This window comes from Balaenoptera ricei, chromosome 2 (genome assembly GCF_028023285.1).
Source record: "Balaenoptera ricei isolate mBalRic1 chromosome 2, mBalRic1.hap2, whole genome shotgun sequence".
NCBI classification, from domain to species: domain Eukaryota; kingdom Metazoa; phylum Chordata; class Mammalia; order Artiodactyla; family Balaenopteridae; genus Balaenoptera; species Balaenoptera ricei.
In genome coordinates, this window is record NC_082640.1 from 112,295,018 (window position 1) to 112,318,861 (window position 23,844).

The 23,844-nt window shown below is 44.3% G+C and overlaps 1 long non-coding RNA gene across 2 annotated transcripts in view; it reads right to left on the reverse strand.

The window, feature by feature from the left end:
* LOC132360546 (uncharacterized) overlaps nt 1-23,823 on the reverse strand; it is a 60,262-nt gene extending 36,439 nt beyond the window's left edge. For both annotated transcript variants that reach the window (XR_009501125.1, XR_009501124.1), the window contains exons 1-2: nt 23,746-23,823; nt 23,533-23,644 (exon numbers count right to left, since the gene is read on the reverse strand). This is a non-coding gene — a long non-coding RNA (uncharacterized LOC132360546). The remainder of the gene's footprint in view (nt 1-23,532; nt 23,645-23,745) is intronic.
* Between the last annotated feature and the right edge of the window lie 21 nt (nt 23,824-23,844).

A 23,844-nucleotide genomic window follows, 5' to 3' on the forward strand; every position in this document is an offset into this window, starting at 1 on the left:
GGTAACACAGTTTCAGGAATAGAGTACACTGTCCATAAATGGGTGGTTTACAAAAAAAGATAAAATTCCCAATTTACATAGTGAAATACAAGCACTAAGAATGTACATGACAATTGTGTAGAAAACAGCACATATGTGAATAAATCCAAGATTCTAGAAACCTAGACTGCAGTCCTTTATACAACACCAGATGTTCATTCTTGTACAGATTTTACAGAAAGACTTTTGTGTTTTTTCAGGTTGTTAGTTGACATAGAGTAGAAGCAATGATCAGGTCCAGACTGAAAATTAGAGAAAGTAAATCCAATGCAAGTGAAACAGAGGAAGAAAACTCAAGAAGTACTTAACAAACTGTTCTAACACTTTGCAAAACTGAACAGCAAAAAAATCAAAGACTCAGTTTGCAGCATCAGGAGGTGATGAGATGCAGAATGTTTGTGTGAAGAGAAAGCAAGGGGCAATGCTAAAAACAAAAAGGAACCTGGGTTTCTCCTTTGCAAACAGCCTTCCCTGGCTCTATTTGTTCCAACTATTAGGACTCTTTTTTTGTTGGCCGTGCCGTGGGGCTTGCGGGATCTTAGTTCCCCAACCAGGGATTGAATCCGGGGCTTCAGCAGTGAAAACACGGAGTCCTAACCACTGGACCACCAGGGAATTCCGGGCCTCTTTTTACATAACATGGCTCTTTAGTGGGCTGGAGTAGGATTAAAGAGTTGAAGGGGGTTGGGGGAAGACTGAACTGGCCTGTAGAATCTTAGGAGATTTTATTGATATCTGATGCCATAGTACTTTCAGAGCTTGGATAAAGGCACCCTACTGAGTTCCAAATGGAAATTTGGGGGCTTCCCTGGTGGCGCAATGGTTAAGAATCCGCCTGCCAATGCAGGGCACGCGGGTTCGAGCCCGGGTCCAGGCAGATTCCACATGCCACGGAGCAACTAACTACTGACCCTGCACTCTAGAGCCTGTGAGCCACAACCACTGAGCCCACGTGCCACAACTACTGAAGCCCGCGCGCCTAGAGCCCGTGCTCCACAACAAGAGAAGCCACCGCAATGAGAAGCCCGCGCACCGCAACGAAGAGTAGCCCCCGCTCACTGCAACTAGAGAAAGCCAGCGCACAGCAACGAAGACCCAATGCAGCCAATAAATAAATAAATAAATGTCCCTTTTTAAAAAATAAAAATGTAAATTTGGAGCAAGGTTTGTACAAGAAAAAGAAGGTAGCACCTCCCATAACACATTCCACTCCTCTCCTGGTTTTAGCCCTTAAAACAAGACTTGGCACATATAATGCAGTCAGTAAAGGATTCCACTAATTCAGAAATGAAAAATAATTTCCATATCATAAATAAATATATTTTCTCATTATATACCTTTCTCTCCTCTCTCTTTTCTCTCTCTTTTTCCACCCCTTTCTTCTCACATTTCTTCTTCATTTTCTAGACAACCTCCTGGGCTGAGTAGCTAGGTTGCCCATGTTGGTTCTCAAAAACACTGACAGATCCTTCCAGAATTCTCTCTTGAATTAGTTCCTGCTGCAGGGCAGTATATTAGAAATGGTATTTCTAGAAGGCATGGAGAAGTTAATGAGGAACCCAAGTTTCCTTGGGATTCCTCTCTGGAGACTGGAATAGAAACTGCTAAATAAGTAAGTTGTTGAACAGTGGAGGCCCCTGGCCCAGATGACTACATTTGGGATAATTTTAAGGTTTCCTTCAGAGAGTCATGAACTGAGAGCAGGAAGACTTCTACATCCTCTCACTGCCATGGCCACTCTGGTGCCCATGTCGAAGTCCCAGGTCCTTAGGAGAGATACGGGAGATTCCCAGTGGGTGTCCAATCCTTTGTACCTCTAGAGAAGCTCCTATATGAGCAAGACTCATGTTCTGAGGATGTCAGGGATCCATTCATGCCATCCCATGCAGAGGGGAGCACTGCTCTGTGACACTATGTGGACTGGAGTTCCCCTACTCCCCTGTCCTATATCTGTAGGGAGCCCTGGCAGGGTCTACCCAACCAGTTTTTTTAAAATGTATGAGCCCTCTGGAACCAGCTTGCTCTCTTCAACATAGGTTTTTGCCAAAGGAGATACCCTAAACATACGGTGCACCCCAGCTCCCTCTTCAGAGGCAGCCCGGAATAAATGGGAACACTTGGCTTTTGAGGGAGACACTCCTGGTTCTGCGCTATTGTCTGTTAACTGTGTGGGCCTCTGTTTGATCACCTTTAAAATGAGACTAATGGGGACTTCCCTGGTGGCACAGTGGTTGAGAATCCGCCTGCCAGTGCAGGGGACAAGGGTTCGAGCCCTGGTCCGGGAAGATCCCACATGCCGCGGAGCAACTAAGCCCGTGCGCCACAACTACTGATCCTGCGCTCTAGAGCCCGCGAGCCACAACTACTGAGCCCGTGAGCCTAGAGCCCGTGCTCCGCAACAAGAGAAGCCACCCAATGAGAAGCCTGCGAACCGCAATGAAGAGTAGCCCCCGCTCACCGCAACTAGAGAAAGCCCGTGCGCAGCAACAAAGACCCAAGGCAGCCAAAAATAAAAATAAATAAATTTAAAAAAAGAAATGAGACTAATGGTATCTACCTCATGGGTTGTCATGAGGGTTAAATGAGTCAATTTATGTAAAGTGCTTACCCCACAGAAGTTGCTTGAAAATGAGAGCTTGCAATTTGCTCTAAAATTCTCTCTATATGAAACTAAATTAGCTGTTCTTACCTGTATCTAGTTTATCTAACACATATAAATAGGTATTTGCTTTCTCTCGTATTAAAAGACCAGAACTTTGAAACTATAATGCTGACTTCCATGTGCAGATATGTCACTGGGCTCTCACAACAAGGAAACGTCCCCTGGTCGTGTTGTTACGTTCTGAAAAATAATAGTCTCCCAGGCTTCCTTGGGGTCAACGATACTGGGTGCATCTGGAAGACTTGGTGCTGCCAACTCACAACTCCCCTCCACCTCACAGCTTGCAGGAGCTTCAGTGCTGGGGTCTTGGGAACGTTAATCATGTATGGGAGTGAGCTGGTCAACAGCTGAATACAAAGGGTTTGATGTTGCTATTTTGTTCCAGGATATACATTCTATCTTGTTTCTAGCAGTAAAAGACTGGAACAAACTGTATGATTGTATCTATGATTAAATAGCCACAGATGAGAATACCATGCAGCCATTAACTAGAGTGAGGTACATCCTTCGCCAAAACATAGTAGTTACAAAATAAGGTGTGGAACACTGTATATGACACTACTATGCGTGGGGTAAATGGAAGAGATACACACAAACACACACAAACCTCTATACGTACCAATAAATATATATAGGTGTATAGGCATATATATTATGTATCGACTGTGAAAAGATACAAAGAAACTAAATATCTGTTGCTTTTAGAAAAGAAACTGGGGCCTAAAAGACAAATATTAAAGGAAGATATTCTTTTCACTGGATACACATCGCTAATGTTTGAGGTTATATTTTTACCATATGCCCGTACTATCAGAGACAGAGATACAAATGATGATAGTGAGAGAGACAGAGAGAGAGAGACACGCTCACAGAGAGCGCCTGCTCTTGGAGCAGAAAAGAGAAGCGCTCTGCTGATACTCTCTCCCTCCTCCCCTGGTCCTCCTCCATCTTCACTCTACTGTTGGCGGCTCATGGTACACAATGGATGCTCAGTAGATGTGTCTGCTGCTGCTCTTCTGTCTTTGAAAAAGTGTGACTATCCCAAGGCAGCAGGTAGAATAAGGCAGGGGGCCAGTTCGCCGCGGAAGGGTAAAAATCTTGTACTTTGGCAGCTGATCTGTTTTAGGATATTTAAACCTATGTGTCTATTTCTCTCACGGCTCAAAAAGGCTTTTAAAAGATAAAGCCGGTCTCAGCCTTGCTAAGCAGAGCCAAGAGGGAAATTTCGACCTGTTGCTCTCGGCTCGTGGGGAGCCAGCAGCATAGCGCCCCCTGCCTGCCGGTGCGGTGCGCGGCGCCTCCGCCAGAGAAGAGGGTAGAGCCGCCAGAGGAAACGCTGTCAGCCAGAATCAGTTTTATGAGAACAGCTCGTGAGCAAATTGCCTCCATGACTCAGAGAGCATAACCCTAGGGCGGGATCAAGGCTTCCCGAAGTAGATGCTGCCCCGCTCCCACCCCACGCACTGCGAACCCTGCGAAGATTCCCCAGGCGAAAGGGTGACCAGGGAAAAGCCGGCCAAGTGGCAAGTCTCAGCCTAGGATGTCACGGGGGCCCTGCACTCATCTGGCAGGAAGGGCAATCACACGCGGAGGAGACAGCATAGCCATTCTCCCGTCGTACACCCATGTCTCCTCACCCCACTCCCTGTCACTTGAGGCGCCCTGAGAGAGATGGTGGGCTGGGGTCAGTGAGCTGTGCAGATTCGGGGAAGAAGTCTAACGAGGGGGAAGCACCACAAAAGGCGGTCCAATTAAGGCGCTGGGGCGCTGAGATCCTCAGACGGCCCACGGAGGACCCGGTGACCTGGGAGTCCAGCCCTCCAGATCAACCTGCTGATTCCGCACACAGGCCACTCGGATGTGCCAGGACCAGATCCTCGACCTGTAAGGACAGTCAGAGGGCTAGGACCCCAGAGATACCACTTGGTGGTGAGTTTTCAGAGGCGGAAAACTCATTCATTCCGGCACCTGGTAGGTATGGCGCTGCACGTCATTTATCCTTTGCAAGCTCTGGCGAAGGAAGGTATTGAGGGACTTGCAGACCCTAGAGACCCTTCCCCTGTGCTGCGTCATCACGTGGTGGTACTGACTGGACCCACGCGGGATCCTGGACCTGGGGTAGTCATGATGACGCTGTGGCAGTCCTGGGCCTGGGAGAAAAACAGTCTGATCTAGCAGCAGAAACTGGAGGAGGGTCCACGTCATAACCGTGTTTTCTGCGAAAGGCACGCAGTGAGAATGTCTCTTCCCCGAGACACAGTATCTTCCCCCCTCCTAGTCAGGAAATGTAGTACTGCAAGTTCTCGCCACTCTGTTGGAATTTTCTGACACTCCCTCTTCTGCACCAGTTTCGGATACTCACTTGGCCACACCCTCTTCTACTTGACGCATCTCCTTCTTTTTCTTCTCTAGGGCTTCCCCTTCCTTTATTCCCCATCCCTCTGCACTGGCCCAGCACATTCCTAATCACAGTGCTGGGGTCTAGATTTCTTCAAGGAACTGAGGTAGAGGGAGCTGTCACACAAGAAGAGGCCACATCCCACCTCCTTCTAAACGTGGTGCAGAGATCCCATCTTATCCCAAAGGATCTATGATCCTCACCTAATCGCTCCTCAGTAATTGCCATAACTTACATTTGTGAAGTGGTTTAGGGATTACAGAGCTTTTTTTTTTTTTTCTTTTTTCTTCCCATCTGATCCTCACCACAACCTTATGAGTTAAGGCAAGCATTTTTACAATCCCATTTTATAAAGAGATAACTGACTCTCAGAAAGTTTCAGCGACCTGCCCGAAGTCAGACAGCTAAAAAGTGAGAGGGAGGCTAGAATAATGGTGAGCCCTTCAAATTCAATAAAAACAAAGTTCTCCACCATTAGAAACCTGCCTCATGCTGCAAACTAAGAAAGCCTCCCCAGCCTCCTCTTCCTCTCATGCTCACTTTGCCTTATTTATAACTACCTCACTCAGCCCCTTACCCACTCTTCTGCCCAGGACCACAGAAGGGTCGCCACAGCTATTGCTACCCCTCCAGTGAGAATCCTCACTCCCACAGTCTTGATCTCATGTGCCCAGCCCCCTTTAATAGGCCCTGGGGCTGAGGATCTCGCAGAGTTAGAGTTGAGGATTCTGTGGCTGGAGAAGTGTTGAGGGTCTTTCCCTCCCAAGGTGTATTGTTCTATTGCCCAGGGAGGGAGGGACTGCATGTGGTGGGGCTGAGTAAGGAGTACTGTCCCATTATCTTCCAGGGATGAAAGTTGAGACTTTCAGTCTTGACACTCAAATAGGACCTCAAGCAATGTGTGACGAGACTGCATAGCAGGAGCCCAGTGGTCCTTGGGGAAATCAGACCCCGGCATGGCCTGGAGGGTGAAAAGAAGCAAATAGAAGGCAGCCCCAACTCCCGGACTCCCCAGATAATTGTCTCCTCTCCTTGAGCCTCTTTTTTTGCCACAGGTTGTAAGGGGAAGGAATCCAATTGTTCCATTTCATCTGGAAGAGCAGTGGTAAGGAAGAAGAGAGTCTAACTAGAAAGCGTAAATCCTTTCACCAAATGCAACCCAGTCTGAGCAAGAAGCCAGCCTCCACCCTGACTGTCCTCTCCCCTAAGTAGCCCTGGGGCTCTCTCATTTGAAGCCAGGAAATCAAAGGGCCTGGGGAAGAGAATATTCATAGGTTCCCAGTGAAGAAGGGTCCCTCAGAGTCAGCTGGAAGGAAGGGAAGAGGACCTGAGGACGGAAGGCAGGAAGAGCAGGAGCTGAGATCTGAGGAAAAGAATTGGTGCTGACTGTGTAAGTAACGCTGCTCCTCTAATGCCCTCCCAGGTTCCATGAAGAAAAATCCTAACCCCCTAGTCCTCTCCTCCTTCCATCATGAGAGCCAGAACTTTGGTCTCAAGACTTTTTTGGTCACAGTCCACACTTGGGGACAGCTCTCTAAATGCCTCATCAACTTCATGCACTGCAGACTGGGTCACCCTCTTGCTCAGCCAAGTCTTTGCTTTTCTATTAGTTGGTTCTTTCAGCCTGACCACTCAGCCCTGATTGGCCTTCTTCCTCCTGGATTCAGGGCTTGCCCTGTGCTTCAGACCCTATTCTGATCTGCCACAGGCCCTTAGACAAGAATCATTACCCCTCATCTGGAAAATTGAAGTAAAAGATAGATACACGTTCACTTATGATGCATGGTCCATAGCACTTGCTAAGCAGATCTTTACCGAATGAAAGGGAGCCACCCCCTAGGCAAAAGGAGAGTGCCTGAGTCCCTAAACCCGGCATCTCAGCCATCTAGCCATTCACAGCATGGTGGGGTGATAACAGGGCTTCTCCTATCCATAGAGCTCTCCAGGGTCTCCCAGATCCCTATGTTGGCATCTACATGATCACTGCTAGAGAGTGCTTTCTCATATGTCTAAATGCCTTTGGGACCAATGTACTGCAATTGTGACCCCATTCAGCTTGTTCTTGTTTTGGAGGAGATGGAATATAAAAACAAACTACATGTTGACCCTTCTTAGTGTTGCAAAACTTTTTCTTCCCCAGGCCCTCTCCTTTAACTTTTCCTTTAGGTTATAATTCTCAGGCTTTCAATCTTCCCATCTCACTCTTGGCAATGCTGGTGAGCAGGATTAAGTCCATTCTTCTCTGGAGACAGTTAGTGTATGTTCCCATCACTTTCTCCTATACTGTGGCCTGACTCTCTGCTCTGCCAAGGCACCAGGGGCCCCATGCCAGATGGAGCTGCCATGGGAAAGGGAAAGGATCATGTAGGTCTTGCCTGTCTTGTGCCCTGTGGCTCCAGCTGCCAGTCTCTCCTACCCAAGAAGTCATCTCTGCTTCTTATTAGGGGCTCAGGGATCACTGAAGTCCTGCATTGTGTTAAAGAGACCCAGGGAATGCAGCTCATGCTTGCCAGCTGCTACTACACGGGAGTTTGTAGCCAAGGTGGCATGATTTGCCTATGTCTGTCCCAGGGAAGTGAAGGGATGAATATGTACCTCTAGGCAGAAAATAAAAACCAGAGTCAGGCTTCCCTGGTGGCGCAGTGGTTGAGAATCTGCCTGTTAATGCAGGGGACACGGGTTCGAGCCCTGGTCTGGGAGGATCCCACGTGCCGCGGAGCAACTAGGCCCGTGAGCCGCAATTACTGAGCCTGCGCGTCTGGAGCCTGTGCTCCGCAACGAGAGAGTCTGCGATAGTGAGAGGCCCGCGCACCGCGATGAAGAGTGGCCCCCGCTCGCCGCAACTACAGAAAGCCCTCGCACAGAAACGAAGACCCAACACAGCCAAAAATAAATAAATTAAAATAAATTAAAAAAAAAAAAAACCAGAGTCAAGGGAAAGAAACTAAACGTGTAAAAAGTTTTTCTAATGTCAGCCTTGAGAATGGTTGACTAACTTGCTGAAATCACTTCCAGGCCTCTCCTCCAGCCAAGCTGAACCATGGACAGCCACCTCCAGGTCTTATTCTGGCTCTGCCTGGAACATCCTTCCCCACGTGGTTTTCCAGGGTAATTATTTATCCTCCCAGATTCAGTGTGGTGTCATCTCCTGCAGGAAACCTTCCCTGTCCCCTGCCGCACCCTCACCAGACCTGCAGGTAGGCCCCCATCTTCCCCATTCACGTCTGTATTATTATTATCTGATTATTGGTATGTTTTCCCCCAGCCGTCCATCAGTTCCTGAAGGGCACAGTATGCAACACCAGTCTCTGATGTCTCTGCCTAGAATGTTATCTGTCATTTGGAAGGGACCCTATAAATGTTCACAGAATAACAAAATTGGGATCAATGGATCAAAGAACACAAACAATCCTTTCGGCTCTTGATATACTGCAAAACTGCCCTCCAAAACGTTAACACCTATTTATAATGCCATCTGCTGTGGAATATAAGTTTCACTGCAACCTTGCTATTTTAATGGGAGAAACTGTGTCCTAATGCTTTTTTTGGGGGTGGGGGGGTGTATTTTTGGCTGTGCCACGCGGCGTGCGGGGATCTTAGCTCCCTGACCAGGGATCAGACCCGTGCCCCCTGCAGTGGAAGTGTGGAGTCTTAACCACTGGCCCACCAGGGAAGTCCCTATCCTAATGTTTTAACATGTATTTCTTTACTAGTGAGGTTAAATAGTTTCCCCAATTTTTATTTCACTAATCATAATCCTCTACTGTGAACTGTCTCTTTATATCTTAGTAATCATTTTCTGACAGCTTGCCAAGGCTACAGCCAAATTTCTTTCTCCCCTTAAGCAAGGAGCCACAGGCCCAACCTTGCAGTTGAATGAAGGACTTGTTTCCTAAGCTCTGTAGATCCATATCAACATGCCCCATAAGGGCAGCGTACAACCTAAGTTTGCTACAAGGCCCAACACAGGTAAGATTCTCCACGTTACAGACTTTATTTTCTTGGTGGGAGCTACAGATAAGAAATACAGTCTGACAGTTTTCAGCAGATGCCTAAAATTTATGGAAATGTGCAAGTCTGCAGAAAAAAAGATCTATCCCATCTATCCCTTGAAATTTGTCAAGTCTGTTCTCTAGAACTTCTTCCCTTAAACCTCTCGATGGAGAGGGAAAGCAGGAGTAGGCAGCATGTGGTTTTGCCAGAGCACAGGTCAAGGACATGCCCACACTGAAAACTTCTTAGCCAGCTTTGCAGTCAGCTGGTTAAGTTGTTGCGATATAAATTTGAAAGACAAAGTCTTTTTCTCCAAAAAGTGTGGCCTGAGAGATCCTATTCTATCCCTATACCTCTCCGGCATGAGGGAGGCCTCTCCCGTTTCCTCTGATAGATAGTTACGTAAAGCGCGTTGTTACGTAAAGCGCGTTGTCACCATGGTGACAATGGCTTTTCACAGTACATGCTAACTAGAGAGCATTAGGGAAAATTTCTGGGTACTGTCTCAAGCCACACAACGTGCTTGCCACACTCTCAGCCACCATTCAGGCTGTGAAGCCTGCTGCAGTGCACTTCAAAGTTCACATGTACAGCTAGTCCCCATTTTAGGCCAGAGCTCTTTATCCCTTGCTCTCTGAAGAAGCAGGGTTCTTTCAGTCTGAACTCTGGGTCCAGCCTTCACGGCTCAAGTAGAAACTACCCTCCTTAGGTCCATACAAAGTCAACTTGAGAGCTCATCTGTATTCTGTTTAGAGAACATTTCTAAACTAGTCTCTTCCTGGCCGACAATTCTAACCTTTTCCTGCCCTGAAAACATTCTCTTCTTGTTTAAAAGTTCACCAACTATAGAGCATCCAGAGAGCCAGCAACCATCTCTTTCAGGAACTCATCCAACTCACTCAAAAATTTTTTTGATCAGATGCTTATTAGGAATCTGCTCTGACTATATGCCTGACTTTGCCTAAGTGCTGAAGATATAGCCAGAACTACCCTTAGGCCCAAGAAAGGAGAGCCCCCTTCCCTGGGCCTCACATTTGAGGAAGCCCCACAAGTAACTAATGTAGACATATAAATAATAAATTTACTAACCAACAGATGTGCCTCTATTACTTGGGATCCAGTGCAACCTATCATCCTAAACTTCTGCTTTCGGACTGACATGGCTCTAATCCAGGGGAAACACTTTTCCACATCTCTTGCCCAAATGCTTAAAGGTGACTATGTCGAGTGACAAGACTCCTTATAGATTGTGCCTCTTCCAGGATAGGAGACAGGCACTGCTTCCAAATACAGGAAGGACTAGGCAGCAGAAGCATATAGCAAAAAAAAAGACAAATTTGTCAAATTCTTCCTCTCAGAGAGCATGACTGTAGTGCATTTTTATGTTATGATGTAACATGGTACAAAGCACCTATTTCTTTTTTCCCTTCATGTTCCAATGCACAGTTCTGAAGGTACTCAAAAATTAGCACAATATCCCCAATAGTTGTACTTAGCAGCTGAGGCACAGTTTGCAATAGACAACAATGTCTTTACTCTTAAATTTGTATATGTAGGCTTGGACAATATGTGTGAACTTGATACAAATTCTTTGCAACTATCTATGTATCTAGATAATGCTTTAAGAAATGGTAAAAATCACAATGTAAGTTATAGTACTTTATATAATAAAATAGTCCTTAACATTTAATGTGATCATGTTAATTTAACATATGCAACCCCATTACAGTGTGAGAACACGGTATATAAAACTACCAATTCATTTCCAAATCTAAGTATTGCTTTAAGAACTGTATTAACAATACCAGTTGCTATGGACTTAACAGAACAAAATATTTTCAAATTACATTAATTTTTAAAAACTAATAACTACAATGATTCAAGAAAGACTGGCTAATTTGACATCAATTGCTGTCCAAAGAACATAAATTATGTAGAAATCTGGACTGGAACAACACAGTGATTTTGCTGAAATGAGGGCCAAAAAAATTTTTCAGCTGTGCCTTTAGAAGGTCGATCTGTCTGCCCTGCTTCCTTTAAACAGAAGACGTCCCACACACCATCAATTCTCTGCTGCTTTCAACTCCAGTGATCTTGCCCAGACTTTGGAAGGAGAAATTGGAAGGGACATGATTATATGGAAGTTAGAGAGCTATTTCTGGTACAGAGGATTTGTGTGACTATAGAAAGGAGGCTTGAGGAGAAGCACGTTAGATTCCGAGGCTCTTCACATGTTTCTGGGTCACTGATGCTCTCAGCATTTGAGGTCAGTGAGCAGAGGCTGGAGATTTCAAGCATGGGTGGGTCATGCATTTTTTGCCCCCTCCCATCCCAGCGGCCTGTAGATTCCCCTTTAGCCTCCTCTGCTTTCAGCCATACTTTCAATGACCATTTCCTTTTCTTTTCCCAAGATCCTTACCAACCAGGACTGGAATCATCTTTAGTTTGAACCATATTGTATCAAGAGCTGGAGCAGAGCTAGAGAATGCTTCATAGAAAGAACATCAGGATCAGAAAAAGGAACAATCTTGATCATTTTCGAAAGCTCTGAATCCCCAGGAAGGAGCCAGAGAGGGCTCTAAGGAAACAGAAGATGAACAGAAGTGATTTCTGAATGAGCTGGAAATGAGGAAGAATGGAATAAGAACCATAGGACAGGAGGGAGAGCTGAGTTAGTTGGGGCGTGGTAACTAGAAACCAAATTCAGGATTGACTTAGGAAGGGACCTGGGAGCTGGGGAAAGTTAGGAAGAACCATGCCAACCACAGGGGGGCACTGAATCCCCATGGGCTAGCCTGGAGTGTGCAGGACCCACAAAGCAGAGAGGTCAGTCAAGGACAGCAAAGCCCTTCTCCCTTGCTCCCAGCAGACAGCATCTCTCCCTCTACCTAACTCTTGGGTTCCTTACAGATGCAGAGGCATCTGTAGGAGAGAGACACACAGAGTCACCACCCATTTCACACACCACCTCCATGACAGATACATACACACACACGCTCTCTCCTATGTACACACAACTGTAATTTACTCCCTCTTCCGAAGATTACCCTGCTAACAGTGTTATCTTTTTAGGCAAATGTACTGAGAAGACCTGCCTTCCCTTCCATAACGAGCAACAGCAGCTATTGCCAGTCAAGGCTGTGAGTTCTTTGCCTTTTCCTCATGTTTATCTAGGAGCTGGTTGGTCCACTGACTCCAATTATGCTGTTTCTTTTCTTTAGTGTGGCATTTAAGCACTGCTTGCTGCCTGCCCTGTGCGTCGTTAGCCTCCCCATTCCTGGCCATCATGGAGCCACCTGCTGTTGATCAAAGAAGTTTGATGATTTCTGGAAATTATTGGTAATCATGAGACAAACCCTCCTTTTTGTTATAAAAGCAACTTGCCCCTTCTACTCAGGGAGCTAGCACTTTTTCCCCCATCTTCTCCCTTGTGCACAAGCTATCTATTTTTATATATATATAAATTTATTTATTTATTTTATTTATTTTTGGCTGCGTGGGGTCTTCGTTGCTGCACTCGGGCTTTCTCTAGTTGTGGCGAGCAGGGGCTACTCTTTGTTGCGGTGTGCGGGCTTCTCATTGCGGTGGCTTCTTTTGTTGTGGAGCACGGGCTCTAGGCACACTGGCTTCGGTAGTTGCGGCACGCGGGCTCAGTAGTTGTGGCTCACCGGCTCTGAAGCGCAGGCTCAGTAGTTGTGGCGCACGGGTTTCGTTGCTCTGCGGAATGTGGGATCTTCCCAGACCAGGGCTCAAGCCTGTGTCCCCTGCATTGTCAGGCGGATTCTTAACCACTGCGCCACCAGGGAAGTCCTATGTTTTTAATTGAAGCATAGTTGATTTATAGTATCATGTTAGGTTCAGATTCGTTTCCCTTATAGTTATTACAGAGTATTGAGTATAGTTCCCTGTGCTATACAGTAGGTCCTTGTTGGTTGCCTAAGAGTCTTGTGGAAGCAATTATTCATTTCTGTGGTATTGCTGTCCAAAAATATGGAAAGGGCCTGATAACACCCTCACATATATACACATAGCTGTAATTTACTCCCTCTTCGGAAGATTACCCCAATAACAGCTGTTGCCAGTCAAGGCTGCTGCTGGTTGGAGTTCTTTGCCTTTTCTTCATGTTCTACCACAGCTTAAAAATATCAGGGCTTTTAATGGTACTCTGTCTGTGCTCATACTAAGCTTGTATGTTCTTCCTGACACCAAGCTTTGCCTCATAAGATAGAATGGCAGGAGACCAAGGGAGAAGTGAATGATGATTCATCTTGGAAAAAATATTCTTGGATCAAAAGTAGAGGTTTCAGGGGGTAGGGGTGGGCAAAATGGGTGCAGGGGGTCAAAAGGTACAAACTTCATTATGTATTCAATGAAATGAATAAGTAATGACAGCATGGTGACTATAGTTAATGCTGTATTGCATAATTGAAAGTTTCTAAGAGAGTAGATCTTAAAAGTCCTCATCACAGAAAAAAAAAAAAAAAAAGAGGAGAGGGTCTTTGGATGGCATGTGTTCCCAATCAGCCTTCTGAAAGACAACAAAGAGAAAATTTCAATTATGAAGAGACTAAAGCATTTATTCTGAGGGGCGCCTCAGGAAAAGAAGTGGACTGACCCCCTCAAAAGTAGTCAGGAATTCTCTGAGCAGCCCTGGGATTTTAAACATCCCTCTATCAATATCACTTACTGGGAGGAAGAGTACAAAATTCTAGACAAATGTGCAGTCCCCACTGCAGCAAGAAGAGGATCTTGTGAGGCTGGAAAAGACCTCAGAATGTCTGATTTAAGGGGCAAATATTTTAAATAACATTTTAAAAAATGTTTCTAATTAGAGAAGTAACACGTATTCAATAAAGAATTGTTAGGAAATTTGGAAAAGTTACAAATCTTAAAAAAAAAAAAAAAACCTAGTCAGCTGTAATCTCACCAACCAAACACTCTCTGTATTTGCAAATTTCCAACCAGTATTTTTTTCTGATTATATTCAAAACTAAAATGTGTGATATGATACATATTATTTCATGTTCTGCTTTTTTATTTTATTTTTAATTTTTTTTGGCTGCTTTGGGTCTTCGTTGCTGCTCGCGGACTTTCTCTAGCTGCAGTGAGCGGGGGTTACTCTTCGTTGCAGGGCGCAGGCTTCTTCTGTTGCGGAGCACAGGCTCTAGGCTTACGGGCTTCAGTAGTTGCGGCACGTGTCATGTTCTGCTTTTTTGCTCAGCAATATAAAAGGAATGTTTTTCCACTCCCATAAACTTTCTCCTAGGGAGGAATTTATGGCAGCTTAGTTCGCCATCCTACGTTGGTGCCATCACTTGTTTAACCTTTCTCCTATTGCTGAGTATTTCAGTTATTTTCCCTACTCAGGACAGCAGCCTGAGAGCTGATAACTGAAATGTGGCCCTCAGTGGTGGTGGCCTTTCCTCATGAGCTCTTTCAAGTGCTCATGATCACCAGGGTGGGGACTTGTTCTCCTTAAAGTCCTTGGTTTTTGTTTCAGTTTAGAGTGTTAACAACATACCTCAGTGCTGGTGAAACAAAAGGGATATCTGGGCCAGCCTCAATGGCTGTTGGTATTTCACAGATGAAACACTGAAAATTCAGGATGGATGGACCAAAGCAACCCCAGACTTACCATGTGCTTGCTTGACTTCACCTACTTACAGTTTCATTCTACTAAAACTTTTCTCGAGGTGAGCAAAAACCAAAATGAATGTACTGTTCCAGAATTTTTCTTTACCTATTTTATAAAAACGGTCATTTTTTTCCACTTTCTGCCAGATTTCAGAGATGACAGCACAGCTTGACTCAGTGAGTGGTGTCCCCCAGTGTAGAGATGTTGCAGCTCTCCCCCATCCCCCCACATAGGAAGGAAACACTCCTTGCACTATTTTTCTCCTATTGGTGAGGCTCTGCTCTAAGCCACTCACACCTGTCCCCTTTCACATAGTACGATCTTTACTGTCATAATAATTTTAAAGAAATTTTTTTAAAAATACAGTATTTAGAAACAAAACAAACAAACAAAAGTTTTCCTTTAGGTTGATGACAGGGAGCAGGGGATGGTCACTCAGTTCCCTTGAATGAATCCGGCCAGCCCCGGCTGTGGTCCTAAGTTGGTGGAAAGATTGAGTAGCAATAGGAGACTGCTTATAGCTCTACAGCACATGGGACAAATCAGACAGAAGCCAGCCAACTAATACTGGACACATATGGTGATTTGTGCGATTTGTTTAGGTATTTTTAAAAGGATGCCTCACTTCCCACTGAAGTGAATTGTTTTGACAAAGGGTTTTCACTTCACTTTGTCAAATTATAAACATATTGTTATTTTAAAATTTCATAAACATGTTTGTGTAAATCTTACTTTTAAACCTGTTTTCGAGAGAAATTTTTTAAAGCAGAAAATGTGTTTGTGTCTGAAATAAGTAATGTAACCATCTTGTTTGTTTTTGTGGAAGAACTGGTGAGGACCTGGGGTCAGGTTCCTGGCTGCCTGCAGTAACCCTCAATCCCTGGTGTGAGTTTTAGCATAAAAGCTTGGGCAGCCACACCATCTCTGAACATTGAGCACCGAGCACCAATATCCCTGCACTTCTAATGGAGAAGGTTGAATCAGGTTTCCTGCAGACCGTTACCACCAGTCTTTGAAGGGACTCCAGTCTCCTTGTGGAGAAAATCTTGCAGATGGAGGTCACTGATGGGCAGCAGTCACTAGGCAGCAGCAGCAGCTTGGCATGGAGACACTAATGGTTTCCAAGTTGGTATGTGTGTCTGTCCCTATTTTCCTACACTACACATTTGCTTGCTTAGCTAATTGACAGAAATAAATGTAAATGCTGCATTAATCAAGTGAGTGTGTATGTGTCATAAATATTTTCTCTCAGGATTGCCTATACTTTGAAATCCTGAACCTAGGGGCTTCACATTTAACCTTATTACTCAAAATAAAACACATATCCTTTCTTCTTGTAGTTCTTGGCCTGCTGAATTCTTGAAAGCCATAAGAGAGATGTATAGCCACCCATTCTGACTCAACTTGGTCGATCCAGTGAGACTTTATCACTGCAAGAGAATTTTCCTGGCCTTACCTTCCCTCCCCGGGACAACTGTCACTCTGAGCACAGAGTCATGTTTAAATTGCATTCCAGCAACACAGAAGTCGAACCAGTAGAAATGTACCATGCCTACTTGTTGAATATCTAACTTGCGTCCCAAATCTATTAACAGGACCTACTAACCTGAAAGGGTCCCAAATCTCTACTTTAAAATATGTATTTTAATTTTTTTCTATAACTCCCCCTTCCCATGCTGTAGAAAGTACAGTTTACAAATCTCAGTCAAATGCCAGAAACCTAAACATCTAAACATTAGAATGAGGTGCTAATTCAGTTGATATTGATACTGTCCTTAACCACAGGGGGGGAGAAAAATGATAATGCATCTCACTTGATTCCCAGAGAGCTAACTTAAAATATACTGAGATTCCAAAAATGAACATAAAACACAAGACACAGAATCAATAATCAAAGATAGAAGAAATATTCTTTGGCGGGAGGTAGGGATCTGGTTTTAGAAATAGGTAGACCTCATAGATTCCCACCACAGGCAGAAGCAACACAATACCATTGCCTTTAAAAAGAATGTCTAAAACATAACAAAAGAAAGACTTTCTGAAAGTTGCTAAGTAGGAAAAGCAGACCACTAACAGAGCAATACAGATAATAATAATCCATGGCATTCCACTGAAAAAATAAAAACTACCATGTGGACACCAAGAAACAAAGGATACTTTAGTTAACTATGTATTCTTATGTGAAGACAACAGAGAGTCATTCTTAGATTACTAACATTTATTTAACTGACATTTCTTTTTTTTTTTTAATTTATCTATTTTTGGCTGCGTTGGATTTTCCTTGCTGCATGCGGGCTTTCTCTAGTTGCAGTGAGCAGGGGCTGCTCTTCGTTGCAATGCATGGGCTTCTCACTGCGGTGGCTTTTCTTGTTGCGGAGCATGGGCTCTAGGTTTGCAGGCTCTAGAGCACAGGCTCAGTAGTTGTGGCACACGGGCTTAGTTGCTCCGCGGCATGCGGGATCTTCCCAAACCAGGGCTTGAACCCTTGTCCGCTGCATTGGCAGGCGGATTCTTAACCACTGCACCACCAGGGAAGCCCCTGACATTTCTTTCTGAGGGTCTTTGATGTGACAAACACTATTCTAAGTGCTGTGCGTATAGTGAGCAAAACAGATAGGTGCCTGCATTTTAGAAATTTTGTCCCCATGATGCCAAAAGCTCAACGGCTCTGTACGCTGGTGCCGAATCAAATCTTGGAGACAGAGTTTTGGGTGAAGTAGAAAAGGATAGCTTTATCACTTTGCCAGGCAAAGGGGGACACAGTGGGCTCCTGTCCTTGAAAACTATGTGTCCCAACCCGGGAGGATTGGAGGAGAAGTTTTATAGCAACGGTTCAAGGGCGGGGTCTCTGACAAGGTCAGGGGTGAGCAGGGCCTGTGCTCCCTTCATCTCGTCTCAGGTGGTCGGTCCCCTAATCTGGATGAGCTCCTCTGGTCCCTTTAATCTGGCTTCAGGTGGTTTCTTGGCTGCTCCTCCCTTGATTAGCAACTGTTCGAATCTGCCCTTTGGAACTGAGGGAACTCAGAACTGGAGGCTGGAGTCTTGCCTACAAGAAATAGGGGACAAAAAAGGCCTCCGTGGGACTTCTCTGGTGGCGCAGCGGTTAAGAATCCGCCTGCCAATGCAGGGGACACGGGTTCAAGCCCTGGTCCGGGAAGATCCCACATGCCGCAGAGTAACTAAGCCCGTGTGCCACGACTACTGAGCCCGCAAGCCTAGGGCCCGTACTCCACAACAAGAGAAGCCACCGCAATGAGAAGCCCTCGCACTGCAACAAAAAGTAGCCCCCACTCGCCACAACTAGAGAAAGCCCACGCGCAGCAACGAAGACCCAACACAGCCAAAAATAAATTTAAAAAAAAAAAAAAAAAAAGGCCTCAGTGCCCAGGAGCCCCACAGGGCATCGCTTGGTTTCACCCACATACCTTGGATATTTCTCAAACTAGTTCAGTGGGGTATATTTGAACTAAGAAGAGAAAGTCCTTCTGTTGCAGCAATTAAATACCCGCAGTGAGAGCCCACTTTCATTACCATCATAACCACAGACACTGCAAGGGGAAGAATGACCCTGCCTTTGGCATCAAGACTATTGCTTGGGACCTCCTATGTGGCCTGCATCAGTGAATCAGGTGAGGATAAATTATTTATCCAATCTGGGAAAGATAGAAGTCAAATATCATAAGAGGAAAAGGTAGTGCAGTCATCACCAGGTGGCTCTGCTGGCTTGATAAGTAAAATCAAAGATACAGAGGGCTATAACCAAGGAGAATTAGCTAAACTACCACATTCTATTTAATCACAGTTCATAAGAGCTCCCCTAACTTCTGTTGAAGTTACTTCAACAATATCACTTACCTCTAGAGGAAAGTAAGGGACTAATGGGAAGAGTTAATTGGTATTTACTTCAAAACAAAAGAGAAAGTGAAGGTCACTCCAGGTCCAAAAAAGATAGATAGATAGATAAGAAAAAAGGAGGAAAGGAGGGAGGAAGGGAGAGGAAGAAAAGGGGAAGGAAGGGAAAGGAAGGGGAGGAGAGGGGAGGGTAACAGGCTGGCTTTCTAAAGGCACAGCTGAAGCAACAGTTTGGAGGCAACATTCTGAAAGGATGGGGTACGGTCCTTCAGGATGCATTGTATTTATTGAACCAGAAACCTCTAAATGATACTGTGTCCCCCCTAAAAGATGATACTCAGTCTTCATAAGTAGAAGCAGGAATGCTTCCCAAACCATCACTCAAACAGACTACCAATTATCCATACTCTAATTACCCTCTTCATCATCTTTCAACCTTAACCCTGGCTCTGCAGGTCAAGGTCCAAGTCCCAAAGAGGTTGCACTCTTTCCTCCTCCTCATCTCCTCTTCTAACCCGACACAACTTCTCCCACCACCAACTCTTCCATCTTACTTACTAAAACCCATTTATACTCTCCTCCAACACATCCCAGATGAAAGAGGATTTACCATACTATCAGGACTAAATAACCCTAATTACATATCCCCCCTCCCCCCTCCTCCACTCCACACATACAGTAGAGAAGAATTCCATATGGAACCCCAAACCCAAACATCCCCCCCCACCAACTCCCTACCCCCCCACACTCCATCCCCCCTCACCACCCTCCATCCCTCCCCATACATTCCCATGCTCCACTGTAGCTGTGAGTGTATATGTGCAGCAACGTCAGCCAGAGAAAGATATGACTATCAAGAGTTTGGACCACTCAGGAACAAGGGTTTGGGTCCATAACACCAGACAAGCCAATAAGACATAATAGCTGAAGGCGAAGGGAAATGAGAATGGATAGTAAAGGAGGGAGAGGATGGGTGCCAGTTGCAGCCCTGAGATCAACTGCAGTAACAGTGACTATAATTTTCCCCACTAACCTTCATCTTCCAAGTTTCTCTTCCAAAACAGAGTCCCATACAAAGCTTGAAGGAATTGTCTCTTGAACCTATCTGGAGGACTAGATCTGTGTGGCTGTAGGGCAGCTGTGGAAATGAACTACTCAGATCTCCTGCTGTGGGGATCATAATTAACCGATGGCCCCAACTGCCACCCTCTGAATCTGCTACGCTTCCCGTGGGCTGTCTCAGACAATGACTGAGTGTAGCAGGGATACTAAGTCAGATCCATTTCTCAGGATGCAAGACTCCTCTGATGGCCACCTTAACATCCAGTAACCTAGCTGAAACTTTTAGAACTGTGCCTATCCAACCTGTTTTCCTTCCCTCCCTCTTTCACAGAGGTCAGACCTGCATCACAGTCTGACAGCTCCTCCTGCCTCTTCTGGCTTCCTCTCTCTTTCCCTCACAGGCATTCTCCCAATAAATCTCACATAAATCTAATTCCATCTTAATGTCTGCTTCTTTAAGAACGTAAACCAACATAGACCTGCCCACAAAACAGATTAAAACGGTAATCCATGATTTCAAAACAAGCTAAGAAAATAATACAAGACATGAAAGAACATGTATCAAAATTAGAAAAAATTCAGAAAAAAGGGTGACATATTCAGGAAAGTTACAAATAAAAGTGAAAATTGTTTAAAAGATAAATACTAATCTAGAAGACACACAAATGCAAATAAACTCAACAAATAATGCCTTAAGAGAAGATTTTAAAAAGGAAAACAACAAAAAGAAATGAAGAAAGTGATAAAAAGGGTACTACTTGGGATCTTTGATGGTAGAATTTCTTTAACTTCCCAAGATATTATTCCAGTTGCTTCACATCTTCATTACTGAGACTTTCTCTAGATCTAATTATTAGCTCTTTCCATTGGTCATTATCCATCTCTAACCAACTTATCCAAACCTTCCTCAAAGAATCTTTCTTATTTTCCTTTACTTAATTGGGGGGGGTGGTGGTATTTCTCTTTAATATTGTCTAGTTTCTCCACACTTTTATCTGCTTTTTAAATGTAGAGCCACTAATTGGAAATATTACCCAGGTCAAAGTATGATCAGTGTTAAGTTGGTAGAATTCATGGATTAGGTATGAAATGGGCTCATCTATGCTTTATGGGATTGTGACCTGGTTAAATGACTAGACTCAGCTCCTCAACCTAGTCTATCCTGCTGAGATTTTCCAAGCATGGAAACAAATATGTCACTTTATTAACATCATCAACAAATATTGATTAAGCATTATCAATGTACAAAAAATTATGTGCACTGTTTTAGATGTGTTAAGGACATCCTTGATCCCTGAGGAGGCTCATGTGGAGGTTTCTGTTTTGTTTTGTTTTTATGAACAACACTTTGGCTTAAGAACAAAGACACATAAATTCAGAACTATGTCAGCTTTTGAGATGTTGTATTATCGAAGGAAGGGAACAATCCTAATTAGGCCAGTGTCAAAATACATGAAGCCACATCTATGTTGGTAGTTCTAAAGGAAAAGCAGGAGGGACATTCAGAGGCACCACCAAGCTCTCCTGCTCATTACTTCTCAGTCTCCAGTGCTTTGTCTTACTTGGTCCCAAATATCCCCATTTTCAAGTCTGTCTTGGAAATAAGACATGAATTCATAATAAAAATTAAAATGTGATCATGTCCCTTTAAGTTCCCAAAATACATATGATAATAATAGCATAAACACATTGAGCATTTACTTTGGGCTAGACATTATCTTATTAAATCCTCACTCCAATAACCCTGTGAGGTAGCAACTATTATTGTCTTGCTGCTCTAGAATTCAAATTCAGACTGCCAGACTCCAGATGCCAAGCACTTTATCCCTATGTTCTGCTACCTCCTTACGTCAAAAAATAACATAGCCAATCTTATGCTATAGCTAACCTACAGTTATATAGTTTATCTTGCTAACACTTGAGCCAGCAATATAAAGTAAAACAAAGTGTCACAAGAAATGAGACTAAGTGTGGCAGCATGAATCAAAGTGGTGGGGAGGTGAGGAGAGAAGGTGAACCTGAAAGGGAGAAGAGCAGTGAGTGGGGCATTTACAACAGCGGTCTTAAGCGCCCCTAAGTCTCCTTCCGTAGCATTCAGATTATGAAAAGGCCTCCTTTATTAGAAGCAAAGTTTAATAACCCAAATGCAAACCAGACATTTAACTCTCCAACTGATATAGTTCCCCATACTTTATCACATAATTTTCATATTTGGATGCTTGCAGTTACACCAAAGACAATACTGCTACCCATCCAGCCACCAGATTTCTATCCCAAAAGGTTAAAATACACCATAGCTAACTAATGTGTTTGCTATAGGAATCAAGAGGTTAGAGTGGGTAAGTTCTTTTTAATGCTACATGTTAATTTAATACTTCAGAACATTTAGCTTATTGTTCTTAGTTAACTTGTGTCAACTGAAAAAAAACGCACAATGTGAGCGTTGTGAATTAAGTTTTATTTAGGGGCAAAATGAGGACTATAGCCCGGGAGACAGCATTTCAGATAGCTCTGCTCCAAAGAGGCAGGGGGTTAGGTCAGTATATATGTGATTTTGGTGAGGGGTGTGGGGGATACCTGCAATCAAGCACACATTAAAAAATTTCTTTTTATTTATTCATTTTTTTGGCCAAGCCACATGGCATGTGGGATCTTAGTTCCCCAACCAGGGATCGAACCCGTGTCACCTACAGTGGAAGTGCAGAGTCTTAACCACTGGACTGCCAGGGAGGTCCCAAGCACACAGTTTTGCAGAAGGTTGCTGCTACTCTCGTGAAGGTTACTTCTAGTCATGAGGAGCAGACTTCACCATGAAAGATTTTAGTGCTTTTCTAGATATGCGGAGATGCAAGAATTGGGCTCATAAAAATCATCTCCTGAAAATATCTAACTCTCTGAAGGTCTTCTCCGCCAGTTCCTCCCAGAGCACAGAGTGCCTCATTCTTGATCTCCACCCTTAACTCCTTTCAGAGAGTGTTAAAGTTCAGCACCTGCAGCAGCTCATGATTTAATCCTTGTAGAGGTAGATGGCAAGTGCTAATTTGTAGTTGGCACTTGGTAACTTGCATTCTAAGTGCCAACATTATGCAGTAGAGCATATGTTTAAAGGTGACGATCAGACTTAGACTGCCAAGGTTTAAATCTTGTTTTCACCTAACAAGCTCTGTGATCTTGGGCGTAATAGCCACCTGAACACTCACTTTCCTTGGGTGCAAAATGGGGTTAAAGTAACCTACCATATAGAATTGTGGGGACTAAATGAGGTAGTACCATATAAAAGTGCTTGCCACACTATCTGGCACATAATGTTCTCATGGTGGCTATTTACCTAAGAGTACTGGTTTAATATTAAGAGAAACTAACATGCAAAAAACATTAAATCTCATAAAAAGAAATGAAATGGAAGTATTTGTAATGAGGTGGATGGAGTTAGAGTCTGTCATACAGAGTGAAGTAAGTCAGAAAGAGAAAAACAAATACCGTATGCTAACACATATATATGGAATCTAAGGGAAAAAAAAAAAAAAAGGCCATGAAGAACCTAGTGGCAAGACGGGAATAAAGACACAGACCTACTGGAGAATGGACTTGAGGATATGGGAAGGGGGAGGGGTGAGATGTGACAGGGTGAGAGAGTGTCATGGACATATATACACTACCAAATGTAAAATGGATAGCTAGTGGGAAGCAGCCGCATGGCACAGGGAGATCAGCTCGGTGCTTTGTGACCACCTAGAGGGGTGGGAGGGAGGGAGATGCAAGAGGGAAGAGATATGGGAACATATGTATAACTGATTCACTTTGTTATGGGGCAGAAGCTAGCAAACCATTGTAAAGCAATTGTTCTTCAATAAAGATGTTTAAAAAAAAAACCATTAAATCTAGTATTACCTATTATTCTGTTAAATTCGGACGCCTAAATCTGGCTTTCCTTATTTCACCTTTCCGATACTGCATTCTCTCCGTTTCACACAGGAGGTAAAAATCCCAAGACTTCAGCGTTCTCCAGAAGAGAAAAAAAAGAACACGGGTAGTTAATACAAACAGAAACGCTGCCTGTCTCTGACGCGTTTCTAGAGACCGCAGCACAGGGCCCGCTCCTACCTCCTCCCGCCCTCTCGATTTCTGGAGGCGGAGACAAATCCCAACACAGAGTCGAGGCCACCTCGCTTCCGGCTCGCTCCGTCGGAACTGAGGCGCACG